Source organism: Gallus gallus, chromosome 2 (assembly GCF_016699485.2).
Source record: "Gallus gallus isolate bGalGal1 chromosome 2, bGalGal1.mat.broiler.GRCg7b, whole genome shotgun sequence".
Lineage (NCBI taxonomy): Eukaryota > Metazoa > Chordata > Aves > Galliformes > Phasianidae > Gallus > Gallus gallus.
This window is the reverse complement of record NC_052533.1, coordinates 32766010-32786976: the sequence shown is the minus strand read 5'-3', so window position 1 is coordinate 32786976 and position 20967 is coordinate 32766010. Positions and strand designations below refer to the sequence as shown.

General features: G+C 39.3%; 1 protein-coding gene across 4 annotated transcripts in view; it reads left to right on the top strand.

Moving 5' to 3' along the window:
* HIBADH (3-hydroxyisobutyrate dehydrogenase) overlaps positions 1 to 20967 on the top strand; it is an 82225-nt gene that overhangs the window by 36056 nt on the left and 25202 nt on the right. The gene's annotated exons all lie outside the window — the stretch shown is intronic.

The following is a 20967-nucleotide window of genomic DNA, read 5'->3' as shown; positions in this document are numbered from 1 at the left end:
CTTTTGATGGTTAAAATTTACAACACTGCAGTGCCTCACAGTACTGAGAGGACTTTGTAATTATTTATATATAAATAACATATATAAAGTGTTATGGAAAATGCAGATTAATGTGATTAGAGATTGGAGAAAAAAAACCCTATGATATTGCTTTATTATAAGCCCTTTGTTCCACATAATGTGTTGAATGAGGGATATTTGTGTTCTCAGCATAATATCCATGTTACAGGCAAGTAAAATGTTGGGAGGCTGTATTGAAGGAAGAAGATTCTCTAAAGAAATTGCAAGGGAAAGATAAATAAGATCAGCCTAGTTGTCCAAAAAGCCTTAAGTTAGCTTAAAATTTTCTTGCTTGGGCATGGCATCATCTATAGAATTGTTCTTAACATACCTAACGGCAGTGATCCAGTGATGTGTTGGACTTAATATTTGTATTACCCAACTAGTTCTAAAACAGGCTTTGGGATGTGTGTGGGATCCAGAATTAAGACAAGTTGATGCATGAGCCCACAACTTCTCTGAGCACATGGTTTTCACTGCATTTGAGTGAACAAACGGATTGAGTCACAAATTTGCTGGGTTGTCTTTGTCTTGGATAGATAGTGGCAAATACTAAAGGAAAGGTAACAAATAGTTCTGTTCCAAAGTGTGCAGCCTGCAAGAAACTGCTGGCATATTTAGTCAATCACATCCATAGATGCCCCTGTGAAAATTAAAAAAAAAAAAAAAAGTGATCAGATTAGGATAGCTGTAAATAAGCCCATAACAAAGGAGTTATTTTCTGTGTGTGTGTGTTTTTGGTTTCTTTTAAGTGGATTATCATATCACAGAGAGAAGCTGTGAGAAGCTTCCATTCTGTTGAATTTTGTGTGTCTGTGCGCACACTGGCATTAATAAGACCTGGGAATTCTGTGAGAGTGGAAGCCTAATAATTATCTCTTTGCTGTCAGAGAGCTGCTCTAGTTGATGCTTAGTTTTTGCAATGTGTAATGTCAAGGTTCTATACCAGTAATTAGTACCAACACTTCCCACATACTGAATTTATGGCACTGTGACCACACTTTTACATATGTTGAGGGGATACTTCAGTAACCCTCTTAACATGAGGATATTAAGAACTATGGTATATTATCTTTCCCTGGAAATTTAGTTTGCTGCTTTTTTTTTTTTTTTGCTTTTTTTTTTTTTTTGCTGTCTGACAGCAAATGTAATGAGATCAAATTGTATTATGCTGTACTGCTTTCCACTTAATTATACGTTGCACTTAAAGGTAAGCACCTTGCTGTTCTGCCAGAGTAATGTGGAGCTGTTAAATACATTTTTTGAAGACCTTTTAAACTGTTACAAGATATTAAGTGCCCAGATTAAGCAAAAATACTGCCCTGGAGGCGTGCCAGAATGCACATAAGTTATTGCTATCCCATCTCTGAACTGATGGCATTCTAGGAATGGATGAACAAAGGAGTAACTTTTTTCATGAACTGGCACGTGAATATTAGATGCAAGCTAGATAAAAGTAATATTAAGAAAAAAACAAAAACGCTACCTGGGAGCACTTCTAGTAGTAGGATTCCAGAAGCTGAAAACTCATAATTTGACTGAGCTAAAGGTAAAAGATTATCAGAGCCAATTCTGAAAAATGTCTGGCATAATTTATCAGCAGAGACACCATCTGCAGCAGGCATGTATGCATTACCAGTCTTATCAGCAATACCGATATATTTTGCTACAGGTCAAATAGTCAAGCCCTTTTCTGACTATAAACAGTACATGGGCACATAATTACTTGCTTCTAAACTTCAGTGTTAGAGACCTTACTTTTCTGTCCGTTGCCATAATAACTGAGCTGTTTCTAGGTAGTTTTAAAGTAGAAAATACGTTAACTGTCTACATTTTACACTTTAGCTTATAAAGGTTCTTATTTACATGTGGGGAAAACCACACAATCTGTTTTAGCTCAGAATGTATTGTAAATCGTCTATCATTTGATATCCTTCTCTTTCTTTTTGTTTTCACAGGATTGAAATCCATAGTCTTAGAGCAACTACTATACATTTTCTCTATCTTGTGTGTATACATCTAGTGTTGGTGAACTTAAGTGGTGTTTGTTGGGAGCTTTATTTACCAAAGGGAACAAATGTCTTATGGTTAGCTAGATCTACAAGTAGGAACATCTCCAGAAAAATGGTAAGGATTGTGAAATCCGCTCAGTTCAGTGGGTCCTATAAGGATAGGAGTGAATATACTTGTTCACAGTATCTAATGCTTCTACATAAACTACTGTGGAAGAGATAGTATGTATTTGGGTATTGGTTGAAGTTCATGAATTGTGCTGTGTGGTGGGAATTTTTTTTTCATGGCTCTTCTGGACATTGTTCATTCTTCTTCACCATCTCATTTCTGTGCAGTGGCAATTCTTGCCTGATTTGTATCTGCAGCATCTAATTTCAGTGTGTCCAAAGCCTGATAGATAGACAGACTTGTAGCTAGCCACGCATTAGGTGTATATATTCCACTGCCAGAGGTGTATCAGAATTTTGTAGGTCTGGTACTCTCCTTTATTTGTCCCTTTCACTACACTGATAACACAGAGTGCAGGTTCTTCAAGTCATTTCCAGAGTTTGATGTCTATTAATACTTCTTGGTAGTGGCATTTATTTTCAGTCAGCTGTTTTTTATTTGAGTGCTGATGCTGACTTGAGAAAGATTGATGATTGTTAAGAATAAATACAAAGAAGATGTAGTTCTGAGCTCTCTTCAAGTATCCCCTAGTCTAGTGCTTCAGCCCATGTGGTTTCATTGGCTTTCCCAATGACTTCCTACAGATCATAAAAATAGTTGTGTGAGAGCTTCAGAGAGTGACATTTAACATGTTATGTAAATGGCCAGTACCTTTTTCAGCAAAAGGGCCAAAACATGGGAGATAAGGATGAAACTCGTGGACCATCTCCAACTCCAGATAAAATACAGATCATAGAGGTGTTTTTTCATACCTTGCGATGAAAAGAACTGATATCTGACTGGTTTGGTGACATCAATGCATCATGTTCTCATGGGAAATAATCTCCCAAGCAGATCTGTAGAAAGGAGTTTATATGCCTCTTCAGTTTAATATAGTCAATGGTATGCATAGATACAGAGATTCTTTCCAGTAAAGAAAACTTTGCTGTAGGGGTTTGAAACTTAGTGGAGAAATATTGCCTGGGTGAATGCTGTGACTCATTGGGGTGACGAACCTTAAGAAATATTTCATTTCTCCTGGCATACTCTCTAGTTCAGGTACCTGACATTTAGCATCATTTCCAAAGTAACAAGGACACCCTTCTTTATGTAAGCTAATACAATTTTATTGTAAGAACTGAGGTGACTGTATTGATGTTCATCTACTGCCTTCTCTGGCTGGGAAGATATTTATGGAAATGCTCCTGTTGTTTCCTCTTTAGGAAACAACAAAATATCTCTCTCTACATTATTACCAAGACCAGCGCTATCAATTTGAGTCATTAAGCATGAGAGATATCAATTCAGTATGCAGGCAGATTTGTAACGTTGCTATTGATAAGGAGAGGAAGAAAGAAATTAAATATATCTATTTCCATCTCTGTCCTTGCTAGGAGTGCAGGAGAGCATTTATTCTAGTGATTATTATCCACTTGCACTTGTTGCAATTAGCAGAGTATCCAGAGTGGCTGTGGGATGCCTGGCCAGAGCATCTATTATTTTTATTGGATCCCTCAGCTAATGCAACTAGAGTTGCATCTCTATGCAACTCTATGCAACTAGGAGACAAGAGGGAAGACTTGACTGCTCTAGAGAAAGGAGTGCTACCAGACCACCACTGTGATGGTCCTTCTCTGGTAGAGGTTCGGGGAGAACTGCAGGAGGCTGGCGCATGATTTGTTGCATGGTATCGCTGTCCTTTATCTGTGACCCCTGGTTTGTGTTTTCTGCGGAACTTCAAAAGGGAGCGTATTAAGTGGCAATAAATTTAATACAATGCTTCCTGCTTTGAAGCTAAGATGAGCCTGTTGTAGAATTTCATTTTGCTTGGGAACTGATGCAGCAAGCTGTACCCCATAGTAAAGTGGAAGCAGCTAGAGTAGAAAAACTGATCGTAACAGTGACAAAGCAAATTGCAAAGAAGCCATTCAAGGTACCAGAAGGAAGCTTTCTTTATCTAGAATGATTGAAAACTGTGACTAAAATGTTCCTGCCTGTCATTCCATGAGATTAAATTCTCTGATCTACCATTCTTTTTTCTTTTTTCTACTAGGTTATCTTATCTGTGGTATAGCTATCACTTTGACAGTTTAATTGTGTGTGTCTCTTGACCTCATTAATGATAGCCCTCCATTGGCCCACTCTTCCTTGCTTTAACCAGGTGGCCATATGGCTTCATTTTAACTTCCTCTAGTGAAATATTTCAAGTGAACATTCTACCAGGCAAGAAAAACTTCCTATAGAATGAATCTCGCTGTAGGTCTCTGTCTGTGACTTGAGGCTCCTGGGTGACTGTACCTTCCTCCTCCCAGTTTCCTTTTTGCAAAACTGCTTAAAGCCATTTCCAGAGTTTGAAGTCATCTTTCATTGAATGATTATCTCCTCACTCATAGGTTTTGTGACTTAAAACTTGGTGAGGCCTTACTATCTTACCATGATGTCGTAACTTCTTTTCTGCAGTTCATCCAAGTACAGTAGTAGGTGCTAGGCACGGTGGGGAAACTAGGGGTTTATAAAGAAAAAATGGCTTGCCAAGACTGAGAATATGCCAGTAATGGTTCACTTAAGCCTTCTGACATAATTCTGTCCATTAGATGGTTGAAATTCAAATCTCAAATAGCAATCCGTTTTGCCAAAGGACGCTTGCCAAGGAAAATGTGACTTTTAGAACAGACAAGAGAAATAAATGCCAAATCCAAATTTCTTAGATTTGGTTAGCATAAATGTCTTTCATATGTAACCTCAGAGATGTTGCTTGAGGGATTTGTTGTTCCAGAGAAGACAGTTGAAATGGAAAGTTGTGTTTATGATTGGCATTGGCATCATAATTGAGTAATACATAGTTTCTCCTTTCTTTATCAAGGTGGTAACTATAATTTTTGCTACCAGGTGTGCTCTCATGTCTCCACTGTATCTGATCTTCTGTGCTTTGTGACTTGAACAGAATTAGAATTTTCTCAAGGTAACTGTTTCTGAAGGTAACTAATTGCATTGTTGGTTGACTGCATTATTGATGGTAGAATGAAATTGTACTTAGATGTCAGGCTGTTCTACTACGTAAATACCTGAGATAACTGTATAAAGGAGTGGAAACTTTGTTGTGTCAGTTATACATTCTGTCTATCTTAAGTTGTTCTGTAGTTGGCTTGCTTATCTGACACAAGTGTAGAAGTTGCTGTACATATGCGCAAAACCCCAATGAAGGGACACTGACACAAGGTTATAAATTGGAAAATAATTCGATATGATTATGGGGTCTCTATTACCCCTTCTTGATAGTATTTAAATGTGAAACCGAAAGGCAGTGCTGAAAGAAGTCTGTGTAGAGAGTAGATTTGTGTATTTCTAGCCCAGGCTTCCTGTAACAAAGTAGTGAAACAGTAGCAGTGGTCCAACATCATCGTGTCATCCTACACAAAAGGAAGTCTGGGATGCAAACAGTCAAGTTCAGAACTTCAGCAGGCAGATCTCCACTAGTGTAGTGAATTTTTGTGACATACTTGCTACTGTAATACAATCATTATCCTCAGATAATATTTCAGAAGTAAATGTTCTTCTACTCATGTGTATTGGTCTTTTTAAATGTTCATTTTATATAGGTGGAATGGAAGGTAAATATCAAGTTTTGTGGAGAAAAGTACGATGGGGGGAAAAAAGAAACTTTCCCTGGATTTTCACCTAAAGATAGAAGGAGCAATATTCTATCAGAATACTTTGCATAGTCAAAAAGTTGTATATTTTGGAAGTGTAGCCTTGTAACATTTGTTTTTGTCTTTGTAACTGCACAATCCAAAGATTTCTTGTCTATTGCCACCGCTTCACAGGTGCTTCCATCAGACCACGTCTCAGGTCTGCAGTTCACCTTTTGGCAAGTTCTGTGAATTGTTGGAAAGTGTTTATTATATATTCTTTTCATTCATCACATATGTTAAAATATTGCAGATTAACTATATCTTTTTTCTTTTTTTTTTTTTTTTAGTGTGAGTTAGATGGAAGCTTGCTATATGGAAATAACAGCTCCCATCTGTTTTGGAATAAATTAGTTGTCATAGTGTCTCTACAAGGTGAACACTTGTCATAGACATCCTTCTGTTTCTGACTTGATTATATTTCTGACTTGACCACTTTGGTTTTCAGAGAACTTGAAAATTGCTGAAGAATGACCTTACAGACTCCATTATTAATCTCACGTACATAAAGGAGTGGTTTTCAAGGAAAACATTCAGAACTCTGCTCGTAATGAACTGAGGCAAGGAAAGTACAAGTTCTGCTTTGTTTTCTTTCCCTTTTGGTTTGTATTTTGATAGAGATTGATAATATTTTGCAGAAGCAGTTGAGCCAAGGTTGTCTAATATTTTGTACCAAATCAAATACAAAAATACTTGCATTCAGGTCCACACACATATATTCTTTTCTTCTAGGCCTGCTGGAAGTCTACTGTTAGTATAGTATTTGTGAATAAATTGGCTCAACTCTTAATTCCTGTATGAGAACAGTGTCTGAGAAGAAGTATGGTAGTTGCTGGGGATGTGGGAGACCACAGATGTCCAGCAGCTGCTGTTGAAAGGATCCCAACATCAAGCAGAAATCAGCTTCAATACAAATGACCTCTTATCTCACAACACTGTCTCAGTGAGCCCAGGCAAAAACTCAACAACTCAACTTGGCTACCAGCAGTAACATGGTGGGTGTGACAAGATAGGTAAAGAAAGGAGGAAAAAAAAAAAAGAAAAAAAAAAAGAGGACCAAACCTTTTCTGGTAGCTTGGATGAGTGGAAAGGTCTGGCTAGACAGGAAGGTTACTCTTTTTAACCCTTTAAAATGCCCTTTAATTATTGGCAGTGACCCTAAGTGAACTAATTCTGATCTACAGAGAGATTTATTTCTCTAATCTCTCTAAGATCTGTTTCTGTTTTCAGAATAGGAAAACTACAGCTGTCTTAACCTTCCTTTCTGCTCTGCACTTTTCGCCACCTGCTGCCACTCAGTCTAAAAATATTACGAGTTCTTCGCCCATAACCCACCATTTAATCTCCATGTTGTGAACTAGTTATTTTGGGGGGGGGGGAATTAAGATAAATCTTTTACAAGTCCCTCAGACTTATTCTGATAATTTGAGAGTAGAAAATAGCAAGATACATTGGCTTTGGGGGAGATACAGTGACAAAAGTACATTCAATTAAATTGTAAGGCAACAAATTAAGATATGTGATCAAGCAGCATGGAGTCAAATGCAGTTCAATGCTGATATGTATAAGCTGGTAATCACTAAGGAAAAAAACACTTGATTAACTCCTCATCGCTGCCTGATTTTGAAGGAGCTTGGTGCACTTAAGATGTTTTCCTTTTTTTTTTTGAGCCACTAAATGTATATCCTTGCATGCTAATTAGCAAAAGCTTCTGTTTAATGTTGATAGCGTACAAAACAAATAAATGTTGGTGTGTATGAGAAGCAAGTCCTAAAAAGTAATACTAAAATGTTATTCCAGTGTGGAAATCGGTGATGTGCTATTCCAGTTTTGTGGGTAACATATTCTGGTTGTAGTGCTTTCACAAGGATGCAGCTAAAATGGAGGAGACTTTCAGACTGGTGAAATAGAATTTTTGAAGCACAGGAGAAGGAAGAGAATAATAATAATAGTTTCCTTTCATTTTCAAAATTGCAATTCCAAAAGTATACATAGGTAGAAGTATATACAGAGGCAGGGTATATGGACTGAATAAAAAGCTCATATATGCCTGCTTTTTCTAGAGGTATGATGATAAAAGGACATTGGGGCCAACTGAAAGGCAATAAACTAACAACTAGAACTCTTTTTTTTCTAATTCAGTGCAGTTTTAATGTATGGAGTGAACAGACTGCCATAAGTTATCATTTAGGGCAGAAGCTTGTTAGATTAAAGAATTAAATCAGTATATGCAGCTGCCAAGAGCAACCACAGCTTCATTAGACACAATTAAACAGAAATCTATGAGACATATACATTTTCATACTTCACTGCATCAAAAACCTAGGAAATGACAGAGGTTAAGAATGAATAATTTTCATGTTACTCTCATGTAGGATCTCAGCCTTTTAGATTTAAAAAAATAAATAAATATTCCCTCTGACTTTTTTGCTTCTGGAATTTTTGAGTATATGTATGGGAGAAAGCAGCTGGGGCGCTTTAAATGAGAACATTGAACTGTGTGAGCTTTAAAGCTGTGTTTCTAATGAACATCAGCACAGAATTTTGCATAATGCAGGGATAAAACTCACCATGAGAATTCCATGAACAGACTTCATGATTTCTTTGGCATTTTTGAAAGAAAGGCATGGGGCTTTTGTAGCTTGGTCTAGAAATACCTGAGTGGTGCAGCTCTTCTTGCTTCTGGTAGGAAGGAGGCAAGAGAGGAAAAAGTCAATAAAATGGGGCTTTTTCTTCATGCCTTCGTTCTGTCTACTTGCACTTTTTTTTTCATATTACTACTTAAATTTCTTCTGTTGGTGGGGAAATAATTATGCCCTGTTCTTAGCAAGAAACTGAATGATTAAGAGTTTGGCTGTCAATTCTGCAACTACCCTGAGCCCATACTATAAGGCGTGCCATGTCTGAGGAAACAGAAAGCCATGTAGAGTCCTGTTGGCTTGAGGGTACTTCTGTACTGGGCTTACATGGCAAGCTTTTGATAGCAGAGGGGCTGTGGGAGTGGCCTCTATGAGCACAGCCCAATGCTGCCCCATGTCAGACCTAAGCCTACCTGTTCCAAAAGAGACCCACTGCTGGCCAGAGCTTAGCCATGAGTTCCCTGTAGCCCATGGAGGAGCTCACCGTGCAGCAGTGGATGTGGCTAAAGGAAACTGCAGCCCATGGAGAGCACCCACAGGAGCAGTTCTTGGCCAGAGCTGCAGCCTGTGGGGAGAAGCCCATGGTGGGGCAGGAGATCTGGAGGAGTTGTTTGCATGTGGGGACCCTTGCTCCATGGTATGGTCATGTGTTGGAGCAGCACTTGAGGAGCTGCAGGCTGTGGGAGCCCATATGGGATCAGTTTTGAAAGGGACCCTATGGAGGGGGTCCCTTTGGAAGGGTCCCTATGGAAGGGACCTCACATGGAGCAGAGGCAGAGAGTGACCATGTAGGAGCAGCAGAGATGAAGCATTATGGACTGACTGCGGCCCCCATTCCCCTGTACTGCTGGAGGGGAGGAGGTAGAAGAGGGTAAACGGGGAAAAGATGGTTTTAGTTTGCTTTTAGTTCTCACTGCTCTAGTCTGTTATCAATAGGTAATAAATTATATTAATCTCCTTTATGCTGATTCTGCTTTGCCCATGACAGTAACTGGTGAGTGAATTCCCAGTTCTTATTGCAACCCACAAGGTTAGGGTTTTTTTTTATATTTTCTCTTCCTGCCCTTTTGAGGAAGGGAAGTGAGAAAACAGCATGTTGGAGCTTAGCTACCTACTGGTGTGAAATCACCACAGCTGCTCGGGTGAACAAGTTAGTTGACTTGATATTTGCTCTATTTTCTTGAAATACTTTGGGTTATCTGTCCTTGTCTTATTGTCTGTGGAATGCATCTTAGTATTGATTCTTTAGCTTCCATTTATACAGTTGTATCTTGATTTGCAGTATTAATGTCACGTAAATCAAGAAGAACAGATAGAGTCTGGCTGCAGTATTGAATTATTGTTACAGAAACTTTACATAAAGTTGGCCTAGTTTTGTCAGACATCAGTAGACTGGGGTGATGCCATCAGAACTGTCATTGTTTTTATCTGGAAGGTGTCAATGAAACTGAACTTTCCCACAGTGCTAATTTGTCTCTGAATAGGGGCGTCATGGGTTTTGGTGATAGAACATAGGCACGTGTGTAAGAAATGGCAGAATGAAATTCATTTTAGATGTTGTTTTCTCTCAGACTGCCTATTTTTAAAAACAAAGGCTTTTTCATGCTGTCTCTTTAAGAAGGAGAGGATGAGGAGATGGGTGTGAGTTCAGTGCCCATCCCTCTGCTGATTTTCAGAATATAGTTGGCTTCTTAGGAGTGAGGCTTTTAAATCTTTAAAAGCAATGATCTTCAATCAAAACCAGATGTGCCAATGATGTGCATTTCCATTCTCCTTTTCTTTCTCTCTTTGTCTCATTCTAACCCTGCCCAAATCAACAAAAATAATCTTTTCTGAGAATGGTAATCCTTTTGACTTCTTTGGGGTTATTCACACCATTTGTGAGGACCTTTCACTAAGGCTGTTAATTTTATGCTTCAGTCACCGTGCTTAATTGAATTTGGATGCCTTTATAATAATTTAAGCATAAATATGAGCTTTTTCAAAATCACTTCTGTCACTATCAGTTTTATTCTGAATTCAAAAATCCATTTTCCAGTGTCCTCGCAGATGTCTTACTGTATTATCTGGTCTGATTTGCAACAAACATCTTTCCATCTCCTTCCCACCACTCTGCAGTCTAAGAAAGGTTTTGCTGTTCCATAGTCACTACTACTCCCATTCACACTCCGGTCTCACTACCAAATCTGACTAGGGCTTCTCTTTTTTCCACGTAGTTGGGTATGTTCTAAGTATTGCTGCCATTTCAGCTAGATTTGTTTTAGAATCTCCCCATGCTATTGGTATGACCGTGGACCATGACCCAGTTATTTTAGACCTTGGTAACTGTGGGTGGTTTTTTTGTTTTTTTTTTAATTTTTTCTTGGCCTCTCATGTTCCTTTGTCTCCTTTCTATTATCTTTAACCTAAAGATTGCATTTCTTGCAAACTGCTTTAAGTATGTTCCTGGAATCCTTTTCCTGGTTTCTGATCTCTGTCTGCATCGCATATCTTTACCTTTCAAGACTTAAAACAATAATGCTTATCTCTCAAATAGATCTTTTTTCCCCATCTCCCTCACTCATGCCAAGCGTTCTGCCAGCACGGTGTGCTGTGCCATTTTTCCAGCTTCTCCCAGAGCTTGACTCATATCTTCCTTCACAACAGTTCGAGTTCCTAGGTATTAATCAACTCATAATCTCACAATTGCATTTCAGTATTTTCCCCCCGGTCTTCCAACACTGTTTTTTTTTAATTTGTTAAGCAGTTATTTTTAAAGACAAGACGATTGAGTGTAGATGTTTAAGTTTTCAAACCACGTCTTCCCCTCATCCTTTGCTCTTCACCGAAATTCACTTTTGAAAGGCATTGAGAGAGAAATCAGCGCATAGAAATGCAACTTTATTCCTCTGAAGGTGAAGAGAGTGGGGTTAGAGAAACTTGGCTTGACTTCTTGTCTTCTGCCCTGAGACCTGAATCAGCTTATTGGTTTAGCCAAATAGCCACGCTGTTGCTATGTACTCGTTACAGCTGAATTCTTTGTTTCCGAAAATCCCATCAGTATTATTGCTCCCTAACAGTATTTCTTTTGCTTGTTGGCAGTTTGGAAAACAAATACTTCAGATTTGGCTTAGGTGCTAGATACAGACACACCATTTTGTTGTTGCAAACTGCATATCTGCGACAGTCTCCTATGACAAATCTTGAGTAATTATTCTAAACAAAGGCATGCAATTTCACGACAGTATTTTGAGTGGAAACTTGATACGGAGAAACTCTACGCTATGATGCCATGCTCTTCCTTTCCAGTTCTCCACCTAACTTTTTTATTACGCACTGTCATATCTACATGATGAATCCTCTAAGTAAAACCTTTCATATCTCTGCATCGGGGAAAACTTCTAATAGCTCAGACTACTTTTAAATTATATTCCATAAATAAATACGTGAAAGAAGTAGGTGGTTATTGCTGCAGCAGTCCCGCTAATTGAACAAATCCAAACACCGGTGTGCTAGAGAAAATGAGAAATTCTACTTCTCATTACCTGTACCCCTCCGTTAAAGGAAATATCTCAGAGCTCATTTCTTCCTCAGTGATGTTTCATGTTTATCTGTTTGCTTTTTAAAATACTCGCCACATGAACTAGAATTCTGTCGAAGTTTACCAGCTCTTGTTTCCAGCAGTAAGTTATGTAGGCTGTGTGGCTTTAACTCGTGTTTGATTAGAAGCTGTATGTTTTCAAATTAATTTCTCTCTAAGCTCTTTGCAAGGAATAGTAACCCACTGCAGAGAGGTTACAGTACTATGGACTTTGTCTGTTCTGCCTTAATGATACAAGGGAGTAGTTGAGCAAGAATAAATGAGGTACTTTTGGTGGGTAAAAATGTGAGCTGACTGTCAGTGTGAGATCGGTTCTAGGAGCAGTTAGCCAGCAGTAATAGGGCACACTTGAGTAATTGAATTTGCATAACAAGGCTCGCTGAAGAGAGCTGACAGGCCCAGAGATTTGTCTGGCTGGAGATCTCCAGATGGACGTGACCACACAGCAGCTGGGTGGCACGTTTCTCAGCATGGCCAGCAACACCCAGGCTGTCAGCTGGCCCCTGCGATGGCGGAGCCCTGGCAGGACAGCTGGTGGCTTCTGACAGCCCGCGGCCCCGCTAGAGGAGCTTTTCATCCTGCCTGTCAGGGTACGGGACCTGCGGGGACCGGTGGGAGGATGTAACAAGTCACCAGTGAGAGTTGTTAAGATGCTTCAGAAGCCTGCTTCTGTTAAATGGCTGCTGCTGTGCTGCTGAGAGCAAGCCTCCTGGAAGCTCTTTCCATCCTTTAACAAGGACAGGACAAACCTGTTCTCCAGCATTTTGTTTGGAAATCTCTCATTTGGTGTTAGTTTCTACATGTTGGGTTTCAATACCAATCTTTATGCGTCTAACCAAGCGTGCCCTGTCAGTGACATAAAGGCATTTTTATGGACTTTGATACATTTGTAAGACAAAATGCTGGAGCTTTTTTCCCTCTGTATTCCTTCCATCTGAACTAATCCTGCTGTAGTCTGGATTTACCACGTTCAGTTAAAGGGAGCAGTTTGTGGAAATACACTGTAAAGGAAAGTGTTAGTAACAATCCAGGCAATAACTGTTCTACTTGAACAGTGTGCACAAATATTCAGTATAGGCAGGAAAAGAATGTGTGATTCTAGAAATCTCTTCCTCAGTCATCCTCCATCACATTAATTGTGATGTATTGATTATTGATTGTAAAAAATCAAGTCTATTCTTTTATTGTTCCAAGCTGCTTAACTCTATTGTTCCTGAGCCTCAGACTCTAAGCGCCAAGATGTTCCAGTTCACCACAAGTTTAGAGTCCAGGTCATTCAATTTCCAAAATAGGAACAAAACTACTACAAGAGCTTTGCTCTCTCATCATCTTATCCTTTCTGTCCCCGTTGGTGTTGCATTCTCCACTTACTAGGTGCCACAACTGACAGGAGTAGGTGCCACTGTTTAACATATAGGCTGGTGGTTTGAGCAGCCCCTTTTTTTGGTATATGCAAATGACCATGAACAGAGGGAACTAAGATTTTTATTGGACGTAGTATCCATAAATGTCCTATCTTCTTAAGGATCTTCTTGCTTCATCAAATTTATTAATTTACTTTCATTTGGGAAAGCTGGAGGAGAGATGTTTCCTACTGTTCCTCAAGTATTAGAGTTTGGACTTTTCTTAGGAGGTATCATCCATAGACTTTGCCAAGCCAGTAGCCCTAACTTCTGCCCTTTTTCTGAAAAGCAGTCTATCAAAATTGGACAGTAGTCTTTTCCTTCTTATTGTACTCTCTACTGGAAAGTAATGTTTAGCCTTCGTAAACATGACCAGTAGATACTGGTACTCTTTTCTGCCTTTATCACTTGATTAGTACTGTGACTTATGATTATGACTTAACTTATTATGACCTTTATCCACCCCTACCTTCCACCTCTGGAAACTTCACTACCTGCAACAGGCATGCCTAATTCTGCTGTGGCCTTGCACTGTTGGCAATCTCAGCTCAGGGCAACCTGGCTGGAAGTTCTTCCCCACCCACTCCATAATGCGAAGGTAACAGAGGCACTCCTGCATTACTGCTGTAATGGTTCATGTCTCAGCAGGTGGGCTGAGGTTCCCTGTCTGCACTTCAGCACTCTGCCTTTGGTCAGGCTAGAGCCTGTCTTCCGTGAAGGAGAATGTTGTACCCAACTGAAGTCAGGACAGTTGTTGGCAGGAAGGGCCTTGCACATACAGGACTCTGTACTGGTGAGAGCTGTGTGAAGTAGCTTTGTGATCCATCCCAGCCACGCAGTTTTTGAGGTGGCTGTAGCACGTTAACTTAGTGCTGGGTCTTTCTTTCACTTCAGAATTATTCTGTTTGATTTGATGGGGGGTCTTTTTATCGAATGCGTTGTGATGGCACTTGAGAGAATGTCCAGGAAGGGTTCTCTCTTCTAAAAGAAGTCCACATGAATGGAGAACAAATCAGAGGAAGTGACAAAATAAAGACCACTCTGTTTTGTAGACTTGTGACACTTTTAGTTGATTTTTTTCTTATTGACTACATGCTTAATATGCAATAAGTTTACAAAAAAATTCCTATTTGAAAGAAATGGATTAGTCCCATTGAGCCTTTTAATTATTTTTTTGTATCCATCATGAGTGAAGCTGACATTACAAGTTACAATTTTTGTTGAATCCTGCAATGCTGCAACATAAAACTTGCAAGATTTACCTTGTGGAATGGTAAACTCAAAGCATTTATGTTCAAACAGCTGTGATGGATGAGCAAATCACTAATTTGTGTCCATCAGATTAAAAGAAAGAATAAAAAAGTAGAGAATATACTTATCTTCCCATGCCACCTTATTTTTTGGTTACTTACATTGTTTTGGAATGGGAAAAGCCTTCGAGTCTGATGTATATATATTCCCTTTAAGTCTATATTCTAAATAAACAAAAACCTTTGACTGTGTTTTTATCTGATTCTGGAGACAGCCTTTTTAGATCACTTACCTTTTTTTCCATGAATTAACTCTAATTTGGGGAAGTGCTGTAGATTGAACAGGCTTTCCTGATGCACCAAACAGCTTCCTGAGAGTTTTGGTGATGTTTTCAAATGCTTACATCATCATTTCACTGTTTCTTACACCGAGTTGTAGCTATCTCTTGAGACAAGATGTGAAAAAGCCTTTTTTAAGGCAGAGTGCTGCATCTTTGGATTCTGTATGAGATTCTGATCCACTCGCTTTCCTATTTTTGCGCAAAGAAAGTGAGGAGTCTTACTTGAGATGGATATAGAGGCTGCACTGAGGTAGGGAATGCAGTCTGAAAAAGTGCTCCGTAAAAATTAAGAGAAATTATTGAAAGGCAAAAGTACACCTTATATGTTTAGCCAGAAGTGATTAAGGAGCTGGCATTTCAAATGTTGTACCAGGCATCATTAGCTTCCCTGATAAGACTGCAACGTTAGGCTGTGCTTAGCAGATAATTGGTAATTGTCTGTGTATTATCTGTGCCAGTGTTAGTAATTTCTGATGTGGATACTTTTATGCCAGTTGCTCTGTAGCTGACTCGTGCATTAAATTTCTGACACCACGTAAAATATTCAGTTCACATTTTGAGCAGTTATTTATATAAATATATATAGAATTAAATATGCTGTGTGAGCTTATCAGACAACAACTCTCTTCTGCCCTCCTCCTTCACCCACTTTCCAGGAAAAGGGAGATGTGGGTGCCATCAAAACCTCTTGAGATGTCTGTGTGCAGAGAGCACAGGCTGACTTCCCCCTGAGGCTCTGGATATTTAGCCAAATACATTGCGTGCTGCTATGGACATATTACTATATGTTTCCCCCCTGAAGTGCCCACTGAAGTGTATTGTGCTAATTAACAAGGGGTGCAGCATGAGCGAGAGCCATACTCATGCCTGTCCTCTCTCCTGTTAGAGGACACAGTACCAAAGTTAGAAAGTTCTGCTGTTTGAGGGTGTTTATTAGAATGAAGTCTCTATTCAGAATTAAGTTGCTATAGTTCACCTATTCTTCCCAATTTCCCTATCATTTATGATTGAAAGCCCAGATCTCTGGGGACAAAAAAATAAATGCAGCTTCCTAGTTGCATGTTCTGAGACAAGGGTGAGCATGGAAAGATCGCAGTACAACCACTTAAGAACATTTTTTTCCTGTGCTTTTATCTACAACTGCAGTTCTTTTTCACCTCCATTCCAGGATGTAATTAAAAAGCTAATTTGAAACTGCAGTGTTATCTCCCTACTTTTTTTCTTCTGATTTAAGAGCTTTTAAAAAGCATAATTAAAGAAAATTATTTTAGCCACTGTTTTCTTTCTCTAACATTTTTTTGGGTGTTGAATAGATAGCTATAATCCAAGTAGAAAACACATGGAATTGCATTGTTTATTCCAGGTTCTCACCTCCTCATGATATTTTTTTGATTGAGGAAGTTAAAACAGTCTATTGGACAATCTTTAGGACGAGAGGGAATGTCTTCAAGCTGCGTCAGGGAAGATTCAGGCTGGACGTTAGGAAATACTACTTCTCTGAAAGGGTGGTCAGGCACTGGAATGGGCTGCCCAGAGAGGTGGTGGAGTCAGCGAGCCTGGTGGTGTTTAAAGAGCGTTTGGATGTTGTGTTAAGGGACATGGTTTAGCGGGAACCATTGATGAAGGGCGAATGGTTGGACTGGATGATCCTGTGGGTCTTTTCCAACATTAGCGATTCTATGATTCTATGAATCCACATGCATGTCAAAATATTCTAGAGAATACTTGAAGGTGACAGGTTTGGGGATACAACCCTGTGACTTCTTTCTTCAGTACTGCCAATAGCTGCATTTCTTCAGTGTGTATGATCCGGTTCGTTTCTGATGTAATTGATTTGTGTGAAATGTTGAGAACAGAACATAAACATGGCACAAGAAGGATGCCTGTTCCTTACGCATGCATCACAGAAGCCTTACTAGTTATCAGTTTGCTTTTCTCCACACGTGGCTTTTGTAATTCATTTTTATTTATTTAGATTTTGATGCTAATATGATTTTCTTAGGAAGAAATGTTTCTGTGGTCTCATTGGGTGCCTTTTTCTTGATGCTTGGACTGCTTTCTGAGCAGTAACAGTTGAATCTAGTCCACTATTAAATTTTCCATGCTTAATTTACCCTTTGTTGTTGTTGTTGTAACAGACTAACATATTTAAGGGGGTTTTTATTTTTCTTTAATTTCCTGTTGTTGAGGTTGCTTCATATGGACTACGTTTGTATTTCCTAGTTACAGCTTTTGTTTTCATGAGGTACAAATCAATTTGGGATTCCATATTCCAGATAGTCTATCTTCCTTATCTCTTATTTTCCTCATCTGTGAACACATATATGTGCCAGTGTATGTGCAACCATCACCACCAGTTGAAAACTGGTCTCTCATCTATTCCTTTAAACTTTCGTTGTTCTTTAATTTTACTTAGAATCAGTCATTGCTCTACTGAATCTCTGCTTGTTTTTAGGTCCTTGCTTTCAATGGTGTTCCTGGGCAGTATGCCATACTGTTCTCTATCTGTATGGATAAGACCCAACTATGCCTCCCCACCTCTGTGAAGATGAAACTCTTGCAAGCTGTGGTTATCATGCAGCTGATTAGGGAAGAATAATGTCTTTTTTGTTCTTTTGCCTCTCCAAGAGGCAAATGCAGTTTTTGGTGTTTTTTGAGTTTTGTTTACTCAAATGGGATCTTTGAAGGGCTTTGCAGAGCAAGTGCACAGTGAGGAACCATGGAGATAAAAATGTGTTGTATAGAAGAGGAAAATTGTGGTGCCTTCTAATAGCAAAAGTGAGCTAGCTGCGAGAGCTGGGCTGATATGCAAGAGTCCCATGGTCTTGAAAATAGTCATCAGCTGCAGATAAGTGAGAGGGTTCTGGACATCCTAGCAAACAGTTGTACAGTCTCTCCATGATGGAAACTTAAACACAGCCTCTCTGTGTTAAGGCTCCTTATTTCTGGGTTCAACACTTCCAGGAATTGAGTACACCATGGCTCTCTGCTGTTGTGTGGCAAACTCACTCAGGAAGAGATTATAAAAGGAGGTTCAGAAGAGGTTTTAAGCAGCTATCATATGCTTTTACCCATTTGGGCACACTGCAGCTTGCAGTGTTTGAGAACAGCCTCTGCAGAACAAGCCAACTGTTACTAGTCAACTGGCATACAAGAACATTTTGGATTCTGAATGGAAAAGTGAAGCTTAAACATATGTCTGTGTTGGCAGCATAAATTACTTTCCTGCATATGCGTCCAGAATTCCTTTATTCTTTCTTTACATTTCCAGCAGAGCTCTTAACTGGGAGCTCAGACATCGGGGTTCTTGTTTTATCCAAGTTTTAGTCAAGTCGGTTTGACATGTTCCCCTTCCCTTGGCTGCCAGTTGTTATAAGTTAATACTTGGAATGATCAGTCTCTTGTCTCACCCACCGTCATTCCATCCATATGTGGACAGATCTGGGGATTTCAGTCCCAGTTCTTTTCCAGTCCCTTGTCCTGAAAATCCCTTAACCCTCAGAGTACCAGGTGATAACAGTGGAAAGTGAGATGTGAAACAATTGTTTTTCATTTTAAAAGTAATTGCAGTAGTTTTCATCTATTTTGCAGTAGGGCATTTTGACAATAAGCCATAGCAGTTCCTATACTTCCACAAGTTCATGTAATTTTACAGTTAAATGCCACTTAGTCCTGCCAGCTTTAATCTAAGTTATTTATATCTTGCGATGCATAGGATTCATCATTTAAAAGACATTTTAAAAGTTCTACATTTTATCAGACTTATGGCCACGGTAAATTAGAGGGAAGTGTGGAGAAGACAGAGCATCACTGTATTAATCTCCTCGTGATGTGTGATAGGGCTTTTTTCCTTGTTTTTGTGCTTTATTCTCTGTGGAGAACGGTTCAATTTGTAATTGCATTGAGTGGTGCTATATCCTGATGATGTTGAATTGTATGTGCACAAATCTTCACTGTAAATGTAATAAAATCTGTTGTTTGGTTATTTCTTTCCATAAGGTTCGTGATATAACCATCACAAGTTTCTAATCTATCAGATTGCATATTGGTCTTATTAGGTGGAGGTAGTGTTCTTCAATGAGTCATACAGCATCACTCTACAAACCATCCCTGTTTGCAGATCAGCATTTTTATTGCCTCGTTGACCTCAGAAAAGCACGAACAATTTCTGATCATTTCCTGATACGAATTGACAGTAGCAAGTCCTACACTGGCATATTCTAATCTTTTTTTTCTTATTTGTATCAACCTGGGGTTTGTGTTTGGACAGCCATTTTGAGACGTTTCGCTGTACATCAAAATAATAGGTCCTAATGGATTGCTTCCTGCTTGACTAGACAAAAAATATTTATTTAAAAATAAATAAATGAGCCGGGCCTTAGCAAGTGCAAAAGGAAGAGCAGAATAAAGTGTATTTGCTGTTACCAGCTTTGCTTTATTGGGTATTTATATTCTGCGTGTGATTTTATTATATATTAAATTCTGACAATAAGGTAGCTTTCCCTCGCCGGGGTCAGTGGTGTTCAGATTAATCAGGCTGACACTTCATGCCGGTGGGTCATGAACTGTTGATAATAGCATTAAATGGTGATTCACTTGCTGCGGGGAGCACAGCTCATTATCCACTCACTATATTAAATCATCGCCACAAACAGCCAGAATCCAGCATGTGCACACACGTGCACACACGCATATGCACTCTCTCACTCGTGCATGGGAAAATCAGGGGTGCAGATCTCTGTCCATTGCTCTGTGGTTTCCAGCACACCATCAGCTCCACCTTGTCTGAAAGACTGAGGTCGTTTTGAAAATCTGTTTATGTATGAAGCAGGACTCTGTGGTTTCTTTTCTAGCTTCTCCCTGATGGGAGAGTATTATTTCTGTAGCCAGTTCTGTGTTAGACAAAAACAAAGAAAACTACGTGTGCGTCGCTTCTGAACGGTTCTGTTTTCCAACACTAACAAGATGCAAAATGAAAACAATTGAAATGAAATTGCCTGGATTTCCCTGAATAGGGATTTTTGTTTAACGCTGTGTTTGAGTGACTTCTGTATTAGTTTCAGATGTGCTGCTTTCCTGTTAAAAATTGTTTGGATTAAAAAAAAAAGAAAAAGAAAAAGCAAATTAGCTGCTGTCCTATTGCAAGAAAAGGTGTGGGTATCATAATGGAAAACTTGAAAACTGCCCAAATAGCTTACAGTGGGTCCGTGATGTTGAGTGAGGGGGGAATTCCGCCCTGTAATGCTTGCAGAGATTTTGCAGTTAGCTGCAGATCTTACTTAAGTCGTGTTCTTATGAATGAAATGGGGAGTTGAAAGCGTTGCAAGGCATCTGTTCGGCACTTACTGTGAAACGTAGGGCTTGTTTCTCTACCCGCAACAGACAGCTGGTGAGATTTCTGCCTCTGCCCTGTCTGTCTGTGCCGGTATCGTTGGCTTTAGTGCAGAAGTGAGCATTTAGAGGCACTGCTCAGAGCCCCTTGGCCTTGAGGTACAGTACCCTGAGCTAATCAGGGTCTCAGTGTGGACAGTTTTAAATAGTTCCAGAAAACATAAAGCTTAATCGCTACACTGGTATTAATTAGCACAAGAGCTGTGTTAACCTCGCTATTAACTTTAAAATTGGGAAGCTGTTTTTTGCTCGTTTTGTTTCCCGGCGTATGTACATTTATATCTACCTATCTTATGTCAGTGTATACATTTATAACTGCTCTCAGAAAGGGAAACCTGTGTTGAAACCATGAACGCACTGTAGGTTAAGAGAATTATGGAATGGATTATCAAAGGAAATTGCCTTTTTTGGGTGAGTTTTCGTTGTAGGTGAACTAGCAGCGAGGGGCTGCTCA